The sequence below is a fragment of the Lagenorhynchus albirostris genome, chromosome 5, assembly GCF_949774975.1.
Source record: "Lagenorhynchus albirostris chromosome 5, mLagAlb1.1, whole genome shotgun sequence".
NCBI classification, from domain to species: domain Eukaryota; kingdom Metazoa; phylum Chordata; class Mammalia; order Artiodactyla; family Delphinidae; genus Lagenorhynchus; species Lagenorhynchus albirostris.
The window spans coordinates 42,597,314-42,605,177 of NC_083099.1; positions in this window are offsets into that span (position 1 = coordinate 42,597,314).

The following is a 7,864-nucleotide window of genomic DNA, read 5'->3' on the forward strand; positions in this document are numbered from 1 at the left end:
GTGGTCACAAAGCACCGAGCTGATCTCCCTGCTATAAAATAGCAATTATTTTTAATTGTCCATTTTCTGTATCAAATCAGCAGAGGGCACAAAGGAACTGGCTGACAGGGCTTCTCTGCTGCAGCAGGAGATATTATGGGCAATGCTGTTTGTTCTCGTGGGGAATTTTTTTCTGAGAAAGCCCCCCCTTGATAAGGAGAGGCAGCATCTTGTGCAGCAGATGTCATCCACCCAATAGGCCTTTGAACAACAGAGAGCAGAGTAATCAGGCTGCTTTACGGTTTAACTTAATCAGTTAGACGAGGTACTAGCTTTATCATATAAACAGCTCCTATAAGGCACATTTCCCCAATAAAATGCAGAATAAAGGGCCATGGGGAATACTGACCTTAGTTTCTTAATGAAAAATGCTCCCACATCCTGGCGTGTGGGCCCATATGGTTGGCCACATGCTAAAGGGAGCTAAAGCCCTAGCTTTTGCATTAGATCCCGTCCCCTTATCTACTCAGTGGCATTGCTTTGGAAAGTCTCTCTTTCTTGCAACCTTCAGTTTCCCTCTCTGCTGCTAATAGCATAAAGTCATGCTCTCATTTCTCCCATCTTTTGAAAACCCTCTCTTGACCTTGTATCTTTCTCCAGCTATTGCTTCGTTTCTGGGTCCCCTTTCTATCAAGAGTCCTTGAAATAAGTGTTATGCTTGCTGGCTCCTCTATCATCCTTCCTCTCTGTAACCCTCTCTGATCAGGCTTCGGGTCCCACCACTCCAGGAACACTGCTCTTGTCAAGGCCCCGTGATCCACTCTGCTGACGTCAAGGGTCAGGCTTTGCCCTCGGTTTTTGAGGATGGATCACTTTCTGCTCCTGGAAGCAGCTGGAGTCCAGGCCCCTTATCCCTGGTTCTTGTCCTGTCTCATTTGAAACTTTCTCAGCATCCTTTGCTGGTGTGTCCTCATTGCCCCAACTTCTAAATGTTGGATGTTCCAGGGTTTGGTTTTCAGACTTTTCTTTCTACACGTGTCCTCTCTGTGATTTTATTCCATCTCTACACTTATGTGTCTCAGATTTATATTTCCAACCCGGACCTCTTCCTTGAATGCCAGTCTGCCGTATGCAACTACTTTTTCAACTGCTCACAGGCACCTCAAACATCGTCTGCCTCCAAATCTTTCCTGGGCTGCTATCACCATGGTCCTTATCACCACTGTCTCTCACCTGATCAACTGCAGCAGCTTCCTAACTAGTCTTCCTGTTTCTACCCTTGTTCCTCTACGGTCTATTCTTGAAATGGTAGTCGGAATGACCCTTTTTATGCATATAGATCATATCCTCCCTGTGCTTAATGCCCCAACTTTTCTTTACTTCAGAGGAAAAGCCCAAGTACTGATGCTGGCTGCCAAGGCTTCCCGCTCTCTGGCCCCTTCTCTCTCCCCTGGCTCACTTTCTCTCCACCTACCTTGCTTCCTTGCTGTTTCTCACCAGTCAGATCCACTCCCACCTCAAGACCCTTGTGCCTGTGTTCCCTTTCTTCACAGAGTGATCTTTCTTCAGATCTTTGTGACTCTGAGCTCTTTAAGCTCTCTGCTCAGATGTCAAATCATGTGTGAAGTCTCCACTGGCCACTCTACTTAAAATAGTATCCTCATGTCCCCAGCGTGCTATCTCCCTTCCCAGCTTTACCTTCTTCTCATCACCTGTAACCTTCTAACGTGTATATAAGACACACATGTCTGTATATGCTCCTTGCCCTACCTCTCTAGCATGTAAGCTCTTCGAGATCAGGGATTTTTGTTTTCTTCATCACTGTATTTGCAGGCACCAGAAGAATGCCCTGCAAATTCAGGTGATCAGCAAATATTTATAAAATGAAAAAAATCATGCTTTATCATTTAGTACATGATCAGCCAATGGGATCAAATATTTGGAATCAAGAATTAATCTGTTTGCCTTTCAAGAAGCTTTTCAGGAGTCAGTTGCTTTTCCTAAGTTTACTCTAATGGTTTATGAAGTTTCAATTATAAATCATACTGTAAATACAATTCTATAAGTAATGATAGTTTTAGTAAATCTATGTAATAGTGAATGATAATAAAAGCATAGTTTTCATCTGATTAAGATGATTGAAATTCCATTTGTACATTTTTTTGTGTTGAAATAAATTAAATAGAAAAAATTTTAAATAATCATTTTAACATAATAATGTGTTATATGCATAATGAAGTATTTATAACTCTTTACTCTTTGCAAGTGTTTTTCAGTAGAATACTTTCTAGAGACCATAAATTGAGCCGTCTGTATGCTGTAGAAGCCAGAGAATAATAGATGAGTTAATATTGCCCTCTAGTGGAAAACGTGAGACTTGCAACATTGGCATCTGATAATCATAAAAGACTCCATTCCAGTCCAGGGAATGCCTAGGGATTGGATGTTTCCAATTTATCATCTGCTTTTATAGTGTTGAAATAAAAAATTTAATTTGATATTTAAAATCTCAATTATATAAAAGACTTGAATAATCAAGGTACAAAAAACATATATAGGGCTTCCCTGGTGGCGCAGTGGTTGAGAGTCCACCTGCCGATGCAGGGGACACGGGTTCGTGCCCCGGTCTGGGGGGATCCCACATGCCACGGAGCGGCTGGGCCCGTGAGCCATGGCCGCTGAGCCTGCGCGTCCGGAGCCTGTGCTCCGCAACGGGAGAGGCCACAACAGTGAGAGGCCCGCGTACCACAAAAAAACACAAAAGACATATATAACCAATCAACTTTTTAAAAAGTATTCACGTTTCATAAGCAATCAAAAAATACAAATTAAGAAAAGAGAGGTATACCTTTTCATCTATCAAATCAGTAAGAGGTTTGAAAAGAAAGTGAAGGTGTGAGCAGAGAGGTATTTACATTGTTGGTAGGAGCATAGTTGGTATTGAGTTCTTAACCTGGAGTCCTTTTTTGAGGGGGAAGTTCCCTAAAATTGTATAAAGAGTTTTGTGTGTATTTGTCTTTTTTTTCTGAGGAGAGATGAAAGTTCCATCAGATCTCAAAGCCCATGCTCCCAAATGTTAAGAATAAATGTTTAAATTATTTCTGGAGGGGATGGGGGAAGTTGGCAATTTGTACCAAAAAATGTTCACCGGTATGGTATGTGCATTATGACATTGTTTTGATGTTTAACAACTACAAACCACCTAAATGTTCAACAATAGGGAAGTTTCAAATAAATCACGTTCAAGCCCTAGGAGGGAGTCACTATGGCTATTACCAATAGTGCTATAGAATGAATGATTCTTTCACTTGTAAATTTTATTAGCAAAGGAACGAGTGAAGGAGACTGGGTAGGGAAGCAACAATTCCTGAACATGATTTTTTTTTTTTTTGACTGCAAGTCACCAAACAGAACTTCTCCAGTACAATGGCACCATTGAAAGTCTTGATTAAATCTGTCTTTCATTTGATATTGTGTGCTAGGCATGAACCTTCCTTCTCGGTCCTCAGCAGAGGTGTGGGTGGGGAGGGGCACATTATAGTACTGTGAGAACACGGCATTGCTTATATAGATAACATTCCTACCAAAGAGGAATTGTGACTCTGGAACACAGTGAGCGCAGCAGTTACAACAAATGAAACAGCTACTAACAGGGCAGGATCTTCAAGATACAAGATAAAGAGAAAATAAGCCAGGAGCTGGACAGTCCTGCTATCTTTGCTGTGAGTTTACATGCATCTTTTTTTTTTTAAACAAGATATTTTGCTTTTATTTTTTAAATTTATTCTTTTTTTTCTCTCTTTTTTTTTGCGGTACGCAGGCCTCTCACCGCTGTGGCCTCTCCCGTTGCAGAGCACAGGCTCCGGATGCGCAGGCCCAGCGGCCATGGCTCACGGGCCCAGCTGCTCTGTGGCATGCGGGATCCTCCCAGACCGGGGCACGAACTTGTGTCCCCTGCATCGGCAGGACCCACAACCACTGTGCCACCAGGGAAGCCCTATTTTTAAAAATTTATTTTAAAAATTTTTATTTATTTTTGGCTGCATTGGGTCTTTGTTGCTGTGCGCAGGTTTTCTCTAGTTGCAGTGAGTGGGGGCTACTCTTCGTTGTGGTGCACGGGCCTCTCACTGCGGTGGCTTCTCTTGCTGTGGAGCACAGGCTCTAGGCGCACAGGCTCAGTAGTTGTGGCTCGCGGGCTGAAGAGTGCAGGCTCAGTAGTTGTGGTGCACAGGCTTAGTTGCTCCACGGCATGTGGGATCTTCCCGGACCAGGGATTGAACCCGCATCCCCTGCATTGGCAGGTGGATTTTCTCAACCACTGCGCCACCCGGGAAGCCCCTACATGCATCTTTGTTTTTAATTGTGGAGACCAAAGACCCTGGTAGCAGTGGTTGTCTCCGGGGAGGGGAGCTGGGGGGCTGGGAGGCACAGAGGGAGACTTCCTTTATTTTTAGTGCAAAGCTTTTGTGCATTCTGACCTCCCCCATTAAAAAAACTCCATCTGAGGATCACTTCATCAAATTACAGAAACAGAAAACCACAATACAAAAAAAATCTACCCAAAGGAAATCTTGTCATGGCAAAAACGCTTCCAGGCCTCAAAGTTTGGCTCCCTTGTTTTGAGTAACATCCAAATGTTTATGGATTTAGTTGAAACCCATCCTCAGGATTTTGGTCAAGTGCTGTCATTTTTTTAAAATTTCCTATTGCAGGATTTCTGAAATCCCATCTGGTCAATGAAGTGATTTTTGACTGAACTAATAACTGCAATAGATGAAAGTAAATAATAAATTTAAGACATTAATTGCGGTGTTCCTGCTTTTTAAAAAATCAGATAAAAGTCCTAGAAAGATCTACTGTTTTATAGGAAAGTAAGATCCTTTCTCTTATATACATAAAGTTACACATTCATGCTCCAGGGCAGGTGGCTTGCAATATAAAAAGGTTGGCAACAAGAGTTATAATTAGGTTCTGCTTATTTCCTTTGGAGATGGAAATGAGAGTCTTATAACCTCTTATGGGTTGAATTGTGCCCCCCCTTCATCCGCCATTCATATGTTGAAGTCCTAACCACCACCCCCCCATCTCAGCATGTGATCCTATTTGGAAAAAGTGTCCTTGCAGATGTAATTAGTTAAGATGAGGTCATCCTGGAGTAGGATAGGCTTTAATCCAATATTACTAGTGTCCTTATGAAAAGGGGAAATTTGGACACAGACATGCACACAGGAAGAACACCATGTAAATATAAATGCAGAGATTGGGATAATGGTTCTGCAAGCCAAGGACAAAGATTGCCAACCAAACACCAGAAGCTGGGGGAGAGGCATGAAACAGATTCTTCCTCACAGCCCTTAGAAGGAACAAACCCTGCCAACACCTTGATCTTGAACTTCTAGCCTCCAGAATTGTGAGTTCTGGAAAAGCAATAAGTTCTATTTTAGCCATTCTAGCAAGCGAGTATACCTCCCAATGCAAATGAAATGAAGCAGGAAAATAAACCTGCAAAAGAGAAGGAAGCCCACTCTAGAGTGGCCAGAGCATCCCCCTCCCCCATTTTTAAAATTTATAACTTTTTAAATGACAAAAGAAGACTCTACGTGCAAACAGCAAAAATGAGAGAATCCCATTCCCAAAGTGGCAATAGCTTAATAGGTGTAACCAATTGAGCAGCAACTACACATTCCTGCCCTGGTGCTGGATGCTTTACTTAAATTATCTTTAATTCTCTCAACAATGCACAAAGTTATATAATTCCATTTACGGAGAAGGAAACTAAGCCTTAGAGGAATAAGTGATGATTGCAAGGCAGCATAGGCAGTAAGTCCTGAGTTCAAGATTTGAACCCAGGTTTGACAGACGTTGCTAGTTTCAGAATTGCTAGACTGTCACTTCATCAACTGTAATTTTGAGATGCTTATTCCAACCTTTTTAAAGTATGCAGGATTTATCCATTGTTTTAGATAAAATGTGGAGAGGCAAAGATGGCACTGGGGACAGGCTGAATGGTGGTCCAGTCTCTAGAACCTCAGCAAAGGAGCTATTGATTGAAAGGGGCTATTGATTATGTGTGAGTGCATGTGAGTGTGTGTGTGTGTGTGTGTGTGTGTCTGTGTGTGTGTGTGTAGTAGATTGTGGTAGTCTGAGCTTATGGTAACAGGGAGAAGTGCCCCTAATAAAACTGGCATTTTCTATGAGACTAAAGAATATGACCAAAGTTCTTTAATCTATTTTTTCATCATTTTAAGGATGGAGGGAAGGTTCTGCTCTAGGACAGCCTCAGTGACATCTGGTGATTTTGTAACCTGAAGTCAATTTATCAGCTCAAGTGAACTTTCCTGGGTAAAATTATTTTCTTTTTGTTCACTTGTTGTACAGAATCGCTGGTTTACTTGAAATTTCTACAATTTTTTATGATAGCAGTTAAATTAAAAACCCTACAGTTTTTCACAAAATTCTTACATAATGTTAAAATTTATAATTTAATTGAATCCATATATGACATTTGACTATGGGAAAATGATATATACATTATAATACTTAGTGAATGTTTTGTGGAGTAGAATAAATAGTTCTCCATCTGAGTACATCTGCTCCCCTCCACAAAATGAGAGAAAACTTGTTTTTCTTCTTTTAACATATGCTGTTATTTTAAGGTAGAGTTTCATTTAAATGCAAAACATTGTTATTTAAAATATGACGTGAAATCTCATTTGCTTTTATCTTCTGTTATACTTTCTAATTTAATTTTGCCATCTATTGGCCCCTTTCCCTTATTTGTGGGTAGTTAACTTCATTAAAAATTGTCATTTCTACATAAATTAAGACCTAGCAAATTTGTTGTATGTTAACACCCTTTAGCAGTGGTATATTTACTCACAATGTTCTCTCACATATTTTGAGAGATTTTTAAAGTATGTTGGTCCCACAGACATCACTTCGGAGCATTATTTTTTTTTCTTTATTTCTGTTAAAGGCATATGTGAATAAGTATCAAAAGCCATTAAACGCCTTCTCTTTGAGGACTAGAGAGTGTCTTTAAATCACTTTTACAATAGTATTTACTGCCCTGTTTTCTTCAGGTGTAGAGTTTCCAGTTCACTCATACAAGTTCTCTGATGAGCTATCTAGGGGCCTATAACCCTGTTCTGTCTTTGGCATCGCCCAACAAGTTATTTGCCTTGCAGTGCAACAAAGCGTTTTAAACAAACCTCCTCTGTTCATCCAGACTCACTTTAAAAGAGCTCTGAAACCAATCCAGGTGCAGATGGCCGGGTGTCACCAGTGTTCCCAGCCGGCTGTAACTTCCACCACTGCCACCATTTTCCACAGTGAGATAGATGGAGTGGAAAATAATACTCATCTTCAAGAGGATGGTTCTTTCATGCATTCTTGGTTTCAGAGAACCCATCATTTACAAACAATTTACCACTGCAAACTGGATGCCATTTTAGAGAAACATGAAGTAGAACAGAAGAATTCTGTTTTCCAATGATTGAACTGGCTGATTCCAGCAAAGGCACTGTGTTGGGTTATTAAGTGGCTTGTGTTTTACAAACATCGCCAAACTGTACTGCGCCTGCACACACAGAGAAGCCAGGAGAAAACCAGTATCAAGATCCTTTTCCCTTTAGATGGTTGTCATTCATTGCTTAACTCTCAGCTTTCTTTACTAAAGCAGGTTACTATTACTGAATTATATACTTCAATAAAAATAAAAACTGGGAGAAAATTATTAAATTGACTTTATGAACAATTTCTAAATTTCCTACAGCAAATGATAAAAGCTGTGCCCAGCAGACTTAAACCTGAATGCAAGTTTTTGGTAAATTAACTAAAAGAATCCTTCTGGGCCAAAGTAGGTACATAGGTCCAATATCTTTTC